The sequence below is a fragment of the Parasteatoda tepidariorum genome, chromosome 6, assembly GCF_043381705.1.
Source record: "Parasteatoda tepidariorum isolate YZ-2023 chromosome 6, CAS_Ptep_4.0, whole genome shotgun sequence".
NCBI classification, from domain to species: domain Eukaryota; kingdom Metazoa; phylum Arthropoda; class Arachnida; order Araneae; family Theridiidae; genus Parasteatoda; species Parasteatoda tepidariorum.
The window spans coordinates 29410227-29423193 of record NC_092209.1 but is presented as its reverse complement, the minus strand read 5'-3'; the positions used below and the strand labels follow the sequence as shown (position 1 = coordinate 29423193).

The window sequence follows — 12967 nt, the reverse complement described above, 5'->3', positions numbered from 1 at the left end:
CAATCGTAGGTACAGAGTTTATTTAATGATTTGCATAGCAACGCTCACGTTGTCTCTCTTCATTTTTATATCTACTCAATTTTCGATCAAATTACACCAAAGAAGTGCTTTTATATCTTTTCGGAATAAATGAAATTCTCGTACAATCATATAATTTACTTCCGATATCTTCAATAAAATAATTTTCATAAAGTTTAGAAGAAAGTTATGTTCGTAACATCAAAGATTCATTTAAACATTTTAGCACTAAATCAAACATTTATTCGAATTTTTCTCGTTTAATCGGGGTACGCAATATACGAATTTGACTATTCGATTAGATTTCATTGAAAATAATGCTTGGTGATAAAGATTAACATTCTTTAAATTTTTGATTTATTTATTGCAACTTAATGACAAAATCTCTAATAAAACATGATGGAAACTGTTGATTTTTTTCTTCTAAAGAGAATAATTTTGTCTAAAAGAATAAAACATTCGACTGTTAGTTAACAGCCCCAGAGAAAAGGCAAAGTATTGAGAACAACTTATAAGCAATGTGATTTATGTTCAACACTTCCGGTATTGGCATCTCGAAGGGGTAAAAGATAGGTAGAGGAAAAGTTACGGTTTTGGTTTTTTTCCCCCAGAATGGATGACGTCAAGATGATCCTCCAATGAAACAAGGAGAAATTCCGTTCCATGGAGAAGTTTGGCTACAGCGTTGCCTAGCAACCATTCTTCACTACCAAAAGGTGACGAATGTTAACTTTTACCTTTTTTTTTCTAGGATTTCCGTTTGACTCCTATTTGTTTCGTGTAATCATTTAGGCATAATACAGATACACGCAAAATGGATTCTACACTCATGAAAACTACTGTTAACTTTTTCTGGTAAAAACGAAAGAGAACAAATACCGGGGGCCATCTGTCAGAAAAATTAGACAATTCCATAGACATTTTTTTATTTACCTATCCAAAGTGTCACTCAAATTTAAAAAAAATTATTTTTACTTAATTATGAAAATTTGATGTCAAAATTTTTTTAACCAATTCCATAATTGCTGTCATCTTAGAATAAATATTTTGAAGTGCAATTAGCTTTAAAGCGAATACAAATCACCACCTGTAAAAATGTACTGATGAAAAAAATTGCAGACCTAACATTTCAATTTTTTTTACTATTATTAAATAAAATAAAAAAATAAATAAATGATTAATAAAAACTAATTTTTGCATGGATTTAATTATCTTTGAATAAACAATTTCATAATTATGCGTAAAATTTTTAAATTTTACATAAATTAACTAAAAAAGTTTGCAAGAAAAAGTGAAATACGCAAAAAGTTAAATTTAACATTATTGAGTCCCAAAACCGCTCTCCTAACTAATTTCCCAGATTTCGGCTGTACCCTATATTTTGAGTAAGAAATCCAAATCCCTCTAAAAACAACGGGGAAAAAAAGAAAGTCGTGTTTACTCAGAGAAAGTATGTTTTTGTGTCTGATATCGTCTGCACAGATTAAATACCATATCAGAGGTCCTCCCTTTGAATCATTAAATTTGAGTCCTAGTACGCGAAGATCCGATCATTAAATAAAAAGTTATTCAGGGTTTTTCTTTTTTTGCGTTGTTCATTATAATGCACAGTACACGTATGTATAATATACATAAATACACATCATATATCGACATAATACATATATACATAGTATTACATTAATATATTTATTAAATAAATTTTAGTTTAATATTGAACAAAACTTTAAACAAAAAGAGATCATTCTCTAGACTGAACATTTGAATAAAACCATTTCAATTTTTATCGATTTTATTACAAATACATTTTAAATATTTCAGTTCTAATGTTTATAATATTGGTTCTTTTTTTTTTTTTAGAAATTTCCATATTGTATTATGTACAAAACTATTTTGCGTAGAATTTTATTGTCTAAAATCTTTTAAAGCTTATATTAATGTGCAATCTTTAAAAAACAATTAACTATTATTAAGATAAAAATATTTTTTTTTTTCAAAAATAAAAAAACAACATTGTTAAAATTATTTTTGCTTAATGACCATTTCGGAATTCTCAAGAGCATTGTTTCAAAAAATCTGTTTAAATTTAGCATCCAAGAATCGCTGATCAAAACCAAAATAAATCAATAAATGAAATTTTTTTAAAAAATGAACAAAAGTTAACTCGTACGCGTGTGCCTCTCGTTTCTAAAGCAGCATTGCGAAATAAAAAATAAAACTTTTGCAAAAGAAAAAACGAAAAAAACTATACGGAAGCTACGCAGAGAGGAAACGTTCTGCGGCAGATGTCTTACGAACAAACTGTTGGCGGTGAAAAAACTTTACCTTGTCGCAGAGAGGGACGCCAAAGTCTTATTTTTCAATATAAAGATAAAAAAAAATAAAACAAAAGAAATCCGCCCTTCTATATAAACAATTATACACGAAACAAAAACAGTATTTATATGTTCGTTATCTATTACGCCTTATGATTAGAAGGATCTTGGAATTTCGAATTTTTTTGTTCCTTGCCAGATCGAAAGTTCTTAAGATAATGTAACAAAGACAACAGAATGGCGACGAGTTTCTTTCAGAACTAACCAACCTTTACACAGCGGAGATTATTTATCGTTTTCTTTCTTCTTTTTTTAAACTAGTGTTAAGAAATGAAGGGAAATGAAGCCATCAAATGAATAAATGAAATCTGTCTTTTAAAAAATCTACTTAGTTAATTCGAAACCATTAAAAATCAAACTTTTTTAGTTCTAATGAATTTTAACCATTGTAAAATTTAGAGGATGGAATTCGTCAATCAGGAAATCTGAAAAAAAAATTATTTATCGTTTTCTTTTTTTAAATATTTGTACAAAAACTGAACTGAAATGAAGCTATCACCTGCCTTCAAATGAACATATTTAATTAACTGGAAACCCACGATATCAAGTTTCTTTCATTCTATTTAATTTTTAACTATCCTAAAAATTAGAAGACTGAATTTGACAGTCAAATTTTTTTTTAAAACGTTAATCTAATTGTACAAATAATAAGTTGAAAATTGAAGCATTTGTATTTAAAATAATTTGTTAACACAGACATTTCAAAATTGTTAATAAATTACTTTTAATTTCGATCTTTAATAAATTTGGTTTTGACTAAATTAGAGATCTGTTTCAAGAGGAAATAATTGTTCAAGAGCTAAATATTTACACCATTATAAAATATTTTCCAAAGTATATGAATGTTAACCGAAATTGCCACATTAATTTTAGTTAAACTAATTATAAAATTTTAAATTTTCCTAACACTTAAACACTATTTAGTTAAAATTATTTAAATATAAAATTGTTATAAAATACTTCTTCAGCTTTGATTCCTGAACTTATATTTAATGCAATATTTTGATGTAAATAACTGGATCAAAAACGCAAAATGATATCTTGATTTTATAATTTCTTTTTTATAAAATTATTCTAATATAAAAAAGAATAGAAGAAGATTTATTTATTTCAAGACAAAATAATCGTTTAAACATAGATGTTTAAAAATGAATATTATTGCGTACACATAATTTGTGAGATATAAAATGGCAAAAAAATGTTCTAATAAACTTATAGTGCGTCGTACCTGTCAGCAAGAAACAATGAGTACCAAATCTTATTCATTTTTAGACAATGATAAGTAGTCTACTACTAATGATCTACTTATCGCGGTTTAGAGATATTTAATGCAAAAAAATATTTGTTTACAGCAATATCACAGAATTTTAATTAAATCCTTCCCCAATACTGTTTTGAGGTATCGTTTTCATATTTTTTCTTATAAAACCGAGCAAACGATAGTTGCCAAATTCGATTCCTAGCTAATTCCTATGTTAAAAAACGAATTTTAATGAGGATTCTTAAAATTTTATTTACTTTTTTACTTTTTCTTAAATTTCATAAAAAATTTTTTTTCAGTTTAATGTTTATTACAAAATTTCAAAGTAAAAACATTGGGACAAAAATGTCTTGAACCTGTTGAAAACAAATTTTACTGTAAGAATTCATCAAAAACCTTACTACATTTTAACTTTATCTTTTCTAAATAAAAAAGAGCCTATTTATTTGAGTCACCACCTTATAGTACCTTATATACATTTTTGATAATATTATTTTTATATATTAATATTAAATCACAAGAAATCAACGGGAAAAGTACTAAAAAATATCCTGCTCGTAAGTGTTTTGCTTAAGTTGGAAAAAAAAATCTAAAAAAATCTGCACATTTCTAAGACAACTAAGTTATCGAAATCTAAGATTAAATGAAGTTTCTGTTAAAAACTTATTATTACAATTTTATTTACTAAACTTTGTTTCATTCAAATAAATTAATAAGTAATTAAACAATCTTAACCATTTAATTCGTTTTGATTACAACTTCGTCCGGAGTTGATTGCAAACGATGTCACCGTTTATGAAATATTCTTTTAAAAAAAGGTTATTCTTAAAAAAAAAAAAACGGAAAAATTAAAAAACATTTGAAGTCGAAAAAAAAATCATTTTTACAAGCTTCCTACACACTTTGAGTTTAAGACCGAAATGCAAAGAGTTTAAATATGGAGCAGAAAATGATTTAAGAGTTCAAATATGATATTGAAAATGCGTTAAAAAGAGTGCAAATATGATGTAAAATGTGTTAGTAAAAGTTCAAATATGGTATTGAAAATGTGCTTAAAAAATACAAATATGGTATTGAAAATGTGCTTAAAAGAGAACAAATATGGTATTGAAAATGTGCTTAAAAGAGTATAAATATGGTATCGAAAATGAACTTAAAAGAGTACAAATATGGTATCGAAAATGTGTTAAAAAATAATAATATAGTATTGAAAATTGGTTTTAAAAAAGGAGTTCAAATACAAAAGAAAATCTATATAAAGTTAATATTTGTTTTGTATTTCGCCAAAGTGTTAAAAAAATTAATAAAAATAATTTATTGAAGGAAAAAAAAAACGCTTTTTGTAAAAATTACGTACCATATCGCCATAGTAAACAGTCGAATTAAAAAGAACAAAAAGCTTCATAAGCATGAAGTAGGAAAAGTATTGGTTATAAATTCATCTAAAGACGAAACTGCTAACACTATTTCTAAAAGATTAATTTATTTATTCTTATGTTACTAATTCATCAAAGAATACCACGTATTTTCAAGAATTCATCCCAGTAAATCAGAAGAAAAGAGCGAAAAAAAATTAATCTTCTTTCGAAGCCAGTATTCAAAAGTTGAATCGTCAGATTTTCTACAATAAATAAACTTTACTTTTCTGAGAAAATGTAATACTTAACTCAAATGATGAAAAGGAGAAAACCTAATTCACAAAGATGTTTTAGGCAATATTTAAAATAACAAATTAAATCACAGAATATTGCGTAAAGTAGGAAAAAAAAAGTTCCCGAAACCACACAATAATTTGTCTTTTCCTTCATTACATAAAAAGATTCTTAGAAAATCGTAGAAACTAACATTTTGCTGTTAAGGCTAATTCTCGGCATTAGGCTTATTACATACAGTTATTAAATTAGTTTATCTAAAGAGTATTTGGTGCGAAATATAATTTTAAATTATTATTTATGATTTTTTATTATTTTATTTAACAATAGTAAGACATTTTGAAATGTACAGAAGTTTTTGTATTATTTTAAAAAGAGTAATTTTAAATAGTAAAATACCAAAGTTGAACGAAATCAGTTAAAATATTTTCCTGAGAAATTAAATTTTAAATATTCGACTTTTTTTAAAAATCGGATAAGAATAATCTTTATATATATTTGTGTCATGCTATAATATTTTATTTTCGGCAGTTTTTATTTATTTATAAAACGCCATACTACTATAGAATATTACGATGGCTATATTACTATAGAATATAGGGTGTGGGGGTTGACAGCAATTAGAAATTACAGGGCGAAGTATTTCTATTCTTAGTATTAAAAGTATTAGTTGTACAAAAATTTCTTACACCGATAGAAATTTTTGAAAGAGCTGAAGCAAAATTTCAAACATCGTTCATTTCTTTTGCAACTTTGCTATGATATTAAAATAAAGCAAATTATCTGACTTCTTAAACTTGATTTAAGGACACTAAGGTTCAACTTAAACGGAAATACGTCTCAATTGAATCTTTTTAATTCAATTAAACCTTTATATGGTGATAAATTGAAACATATCATAAGACTTCTTAAACTTGAATATACGAAACCATGGTTCAACTTGAACGAAGATACCACACAATTGAATCTTTTGAATAAAATTAAACCTCTATGCGATGTTAAATTAAATGCATTATCGGACTTCTTAAACTTGATTACACGAAACTATGGTTCAACTTAAAGAGAAATATCGTTCAATTTATTCCTTTTAATTTAACGTAACTTTAATACTGTGTTAAATTGCAACGTATTGTCTTACTTTTTAAAACTTTACAACACGAAACTACGGTTGAACTTAAAGCAAATATGGTTCCCTTTAATCCTTTGAATTTATTTTAACTTTCGTATGGTAGTAAATTGAAACGTATTGTCTTACTTCTTAAACTTTACAACACGAAACTATGGTTCAACTTAAAGAAAATATGGTTCAATTTAATCCTTTGAATTTATTTTAACTTTCGTATGGTAGTAAATTGAAACGTATTGTCTTACTTCTTAAACTTTACAACACGAAACTGTGGTTCAACTTAAAGCAAATATGGTTCCATTTAATCCTTTGAATTTAATTTAACTTTCGTATGGTGTTAAATTGAAACGTATTATCAGACATCTTAAACCGGATTGCATGAAAATATGTTTCAACTTGAACGAAAGTGCGGTTTGATTCAATACTTGTATGTTAAATTTGAATAAACTATGCTAAGGTTCAAATTGATCGGAAATGTCTCAAATTTTTATTATGGTTGCAGCAAATTTGCACTATTCTATTAATCAGCGAAACGGTATCATGGTTCAGTAACACTGAAGCCATATTTCTGATTAAGTGAGAAGAATTTTTTTAGAAAAAAACTATAAAATGAACTTTTAACTTATCAGAAATAGAACATTTACTTTCGAAACTAGATTTAATATTTTTTAAAAATGAAGTATCCATTTCCGTGTATCGTATCAATGTAAATCTTTCCTTAAACATAGAATATAGAATTTGTTTCAATGCGACGATAATTTTTTTTTTTTTTTAACTCGCTTCCAATGAAAATTGCCAATCACTTTGTCTAATTTCATTGCAGACGAAATTCGAGAACTAATATTTAGAAGCCATGCATAAACAAATGCATCCTCACAACATATTTGATCTCAATTTAACTATTATTACATCTCTTAATTTATGGCCAGGAAGATAGAGAGAACTTGACGCTTCTGCGTTGTCACCACATGGTGAAATATAAGGTGTCGGTTTCAATTAAAATATGCGAGCATTTTGCAACACCTATTTGTCGATCTGAAGCAGAGGACAAGAAATTTAACACTTAATTTACGAGTGTAAGCAATTTCAAAGAAACACAGAAAATAAACTGGAATGTTGTTACAAAATCACTGATTGAATGAAACCAGAGATAGTTTCCGAACGTCTACTGGACACACTAAACATTTCTGAAAGGCTATTAGAAATGGGATTCCGCTTAAACCAAACTCAGCCAATAAGTTTCGATGAAGTAAATAATTATAATTAGAGGACTGATCATTTGGTAGAGTTAATAACAACTAGACATTAGAAAACTAATCATTAATAAGATGTAATATCACAACAAAATCGTTAATAAGAGTTAATACGAACATTTGAGTTAATAATTAATTAGAGTTCTAATTACTAGTTATTAATTAAACTGTAATGGGATACCTGCAAGTGACGTAGTAGTACCTCGATCCTGATTGGTTGAAACGTAGGATTTGTTTACGCTAGCAACTGCTCTTTCCATTTTATTTTGAATAAGCTAAACCCGTGAAGTATCAATTCTCTTCAATGACACATTCTATATTCTTTCACAAAGATTCTTAAGCGAAAATTTCGATTCCTTCATTATATATTTCTTACTTAACACAAAGATGGGTACGAAGCCACGCAGAACACAAACAAACTAGTTATGCATCGAAGTTGCCAGGCACACAAAACAAAAATATATTACGTTTACAATAAAATACATAAACAACTAATAAAATACGTAAACTTCTTTTTTTTGTTGCCTTTAACCTGAACTATAGCAAAAAAATGGGAACTTAATAAATAAAATTTTAAAGTCATTTTAAGAATATATAAACACATTTATCTTTTTCTTGACCATTATAACATGATATATATATATATATATCAGAAACTTATAGGAAATGATAATAATAATAATAATAAAAATAAAAAACAGTGACTGAACTATTTGTTAGGTTGATCACCTGTCTAAGTTGACCACGAAAGTAATTCATAAGTAGTAATAGTAAGTACGTAGTAATAGTAAGAAGCAATATAAGTAGTAAGTAATTCTTTAAGTAGTCGAGTTACACAGGCTTTACTGAATATGTATCAGACGTCATTCTATGATGGCCAACAAGCATATTAAAGAGACAAAATGTCGTCAAAAATTATAAAATTATAATTAATATTAATTTTAAAAATCGTAATGAATTTTTTTAAATAAATTACTTTTAACTGTAATTTTTCAGAGTTATCACTTTTAATACAAAGAAAATAACAACGTTGGAGTGGGGGTGAGGGCTAAATGATACCTGATGTCAAATAATTGACAGATGTTTTTCCTGCCTCTTTCTTTTTGTTCTAGCATCCCTGTCCAAAACATAGCATTATCTTCTTTCGGTTTTGTACCAAAATAAAATTTACTGCATACATTCAGACGCATAAATCTTTCATTTAAAACACCACCTGTTTCGAAAAGGGTCACACAGTCAAACGATATTTAATTGGATTTTTACAATTCCACAAATTTATTCTAAATGATGAAAAAATAAGTCGTTTATGACGAACTCGTTTTCATAAAATCGTTTATGACGAAAGATTTGTAAATAATAACGATAAAAACAGTTCGAATTGGATAATTCTCCTAAGAGGGGTAAACATAAATCCCACAGCCCCGACCCCAAGATATTCAGTAACCTTGCTTTGCTTTCAAGCTTTTTAATTGTCAATTCGGCTTGGTATAATTTGATTTTTAAAGGTCGCGCTAGATAAGGAACTATTGGCGACGATTGCGAATTCATTTTTAGGGATATATTTTCGCAGATTTAATTCAAACTTATATATTACTTATGAATTATATAGGAGTCATGAAGCCAATTTCGCCAACAGGTAAAAAACAGCGCCAAATTAGGTTGTCATCGACAATACACAAAGGTATATAAATAATAGGTGCATTCACAATATCGCCATCATTAATGATAACAATGCACATTAAATACAAAGTTTTTGCGATTTTTTAACTATAATTATCGAGTAAGTCAAAATATCGTAAAAATATCGTCAAGTATATCGACAAAAACTTATATTAGAAAAATAACATGGCGAATATTATAACGTAATGATAGTCATTGAATACGATTTGTTGTGAGTGTTGATAAAGTTTGTTTGAGTAACGAAAATATTGACTGGGCGAAAATAATATAAATAAATTTTGCTTTAAAAATCACGATATATATTGTGAAATATCGATATTTTTATGCAATACATTGCGATGTTATGACACATTTATCGGTTATAAATACCAATGTTCGTGTCTTCAACATACTCGAATAATCAGTAGCCAATACATGGTCTCTTATAATCATTAAATACCTAAAGAAACTGTATGATATGCATACATAGAATACGTGTAATTTCTTGTTTTGGGCTCAGTTTAGTTGGTTTTGACGCTTTTGTTTTATATTATATCAACTCACCAAGATAAGTAACGACAGAGGTAACTATAATTATTTAATAAATAACCAAATTTAAACTTTATAATTTTCATCATAATTCCATCAATAAATTGTAAATTTGTATCTATATATCTGACAATTTTCACTACAATTGTATGCGCAGATCTGATAAGTTCCATTAGAATTCTATAAATGAATCGTTGACGAAAATACTGTAAGATTATCGTTCATAAATTTTAAGAAAATTCAATTTTTTTTCTCTTTAATCTAAGATTAGAATAGATCTAAACTGTGTACATAACTGTTAAAGTTAGTTCAGACAGCCAGTATGAAATAGCAAGTTAAAAACAACCAGGTAAATTAATAGTTTTTTTATGTTATATGTTTAATAGTTAATTAGTTAATGGCAGATGTCGGAAGACTTTAAAGTACACAAACAGGATAATTATTTTGTAGTGAGTTTATAAGTGTTTCAGTTTTAGAATTAAAAAAATCGTAATAGGTTTTAAATTAATATTTTGGGGGGGATTTATATTAAGATTGTTCTAAGAAAATGTCTGTTGTTCGATATTCCTTATTGTTTCTAATACCTGTAAGATAGTTTTACATATGAATTTTTTTTTTTTTTTGTATAATCAAAAATTATAAAATATTGTACATTTCTATTTAAATTTATGTAAGAATACACTTTTCAAAAAAATATTAGTTAATTATCATTTATTTTAAATAAATATTAAAATATTAAATAAATAAAAAAATATTTAAATTTGAGTTTTGTTAAGATTATCAAAGAGATTGTTAAACAAATTATGGTGGCTATTCGAATAGATTTTTAAAAGAAAGAGATTTCTTTTTATAAAAGTAACTAAGTTCTGGGATTAGTTATTGCAATTTTTAACTAAATTAAACCAAAACTGTATTAGATTGTGAAATCGGAGAATTCAAAAAAGATTAACTTTTAAAAATGGAAACAACGTTCATAAATAAATAAAAAAAAATAATAATAATTAAGAAATTTAAAAACACTAAAGAAATCCACTGCTTTAAAATGAACTAAAAATTTATTAATGAAATCGAAAATTCATTGGACTATATGTAGAATGAGGCTTTTATTTAGAACTAAAGGAGATTCCAAGTAAAAACTTAACATTGTTTTAAAAAAAATCTATGTATATATGTTGGATTTTTAATCAAATAAATTTCCTCAAAATTTTTTTAACTTGAAATGTATTTAAAGAAAATATAAACAAACTTAGGCTTCATAATTTAAAGACATGCTTATTAAGAAAAACATCTTGAAGGAAAAAGTAATGGTATAATTCAAACTCAACATGAAAGAAAAAGACTAATTTAAATAAATCATTTTTTTATTTTAAAATTTCCAACAAAAAAAAAATGAATAAAAAAACAGGATTATTCAAAATCAAGTCTAAAAAGAAAGTAAGAAAGTGCTTACTATTCCAAAACTGTTTCACAAAACAAAATAATAATAAAATAATTAAAAAGGTACTGTAAAAATAAATCCGTTTTTATCCAGTGTATGATTTTTATTTTAATCACTTTAAAAATACATATATTTCTTAGAGAGCCACCTGTTTCGAACTTGTTTTGTACCTTGAGACGCAAGCGACGAAAACTACATAAACTGATGTATTTTACTAACTAAATACTAGAACAGTTGCATTTCAAATCGAGAAGAAAATATGGCAAAGCTTTATAATTCATAGAATTTGTTTTTCAATAATATTTAAAAACATTTTCAGTATTGAAACCAAATCGTTTTCATAAATGAGTTTAAACTTAGTCAATTCATCCTATTAAGTTCATTATCATTCTATTAATATTCACCCTTTTATGTTTTACCTCTTTATTTATTTTTTGTTGAACCAATATTTTAATAAAAATCTAAACCGTTATCTCAATTAAGGAAATAAGGAAGTTCGAAAAATTACTCTTGATTTCAAAAACATTCTAAAAGCAAAGAAAAACTTTTTCCGATTTTATTACTATTTTTTTTTTGACATTAAAGATGAAGACATTTCAATTTATAATAACATGTTATTTCGTAATTTTTCATTCTGGAAACTTGTTATAAGAAAGAATAACATGAACACAGGCGATATCATGACTAACATGGTACTATACATCGTTACATGAAACTGCAAGATACTGTTGAAAAACATCGTTACATGATACTGCAAGGTAAAAAATAAAATAAAAAATACTCAAAACAATTGACAAACCATGTTTTTTTTTTGTGTAAGACAAAAAAAAAATCGTCATATATCACATTCGAATAAAATAGGACAATAAGATTATTTATAATTTAAAAAGTATTAATTACCCGATTAAATATGTAAAGTTTTGTACTCTTAAAAAACTTGTTTCCGCGATATTGAAAGAAAAATAACACACATGCGTCCCGCTGGACGCATATTGTAGACCTATCTGAAAATGTATTCAAAGGATTGTAATCAAAACAACATACCTGTAAACAAAGAAACAAGATTCTATAAACTCTTCCAAATACCGTCAGTTCGCCTTAGAACGCATCTAGAAGGTTCCCATTCTCTTAGAATCACTTAAAATATATCTAACATAGTCCTTGTTGAATGTTTAGCAGACGATAACACAGAAACACGCTGCTTTATTCGAAAAAGGGTGGTCGAGTCGTTCCTCTTCGACGCACGTACTCACGAGAAACTGATGAAGGATGGTAAAGGGACGTCGTGTGCCGAACGGAGGAGGGATGGGGAGGAAAGGGAGACCACCTCCTTCCGTGCGCGTGCGTCGCTCCCCCCCTATCTTTCTTACTTTTCCTATCCGGAAAGTCACGGCGCAGGGTTAGGGGAGGGGGGCGCCGGATTCAAAAATCCTGACCTAAATAAGAAATGGCAAAGTTTCTTTTCTTTATTTAATTCTTAAATCTCCCTTTGCCTGTATCACCCATATCTTCTTGATAGCAGCTGGATATTAGAAATCTTGAGGGAAAAAAAAAGTTCTTCAGAATCACCCTCTCCCCCCTGAGATCTAAGATGTTCTCTCCCCCCCAATTTTTTTTTTTTCGTAGATAAATGTTA

General features: G+C 27.1%; 1 protein-coding gene across 3 annotated transcripts in view; it reads right to left on the bottom strand.

The window, feature by feature from the left end:
• The window catches only part of LOC107448306 (homeobox protein prospero), a 148521-nt gene extending 135822 nt beyond the window's left edge, over nt 1–12699 (bottom strand). Inside the window, exon 1 of one of the 3 annotated variants that reach the window (XM_016063448.2) lies at nt 12376–12699. The gene's annotated coding sequence lies outside the window, so the exon portion shown is untranslated. The remainder of the gene's footprint in view (nt 1–12375) is intronic. The other 2 variants (XM_016063445.3, XM_016063449.3) reach the window with 2 other exon arrangements.
• Between the last annotated feature and the right edge of the window lie 268 nt (nt 12700–12967).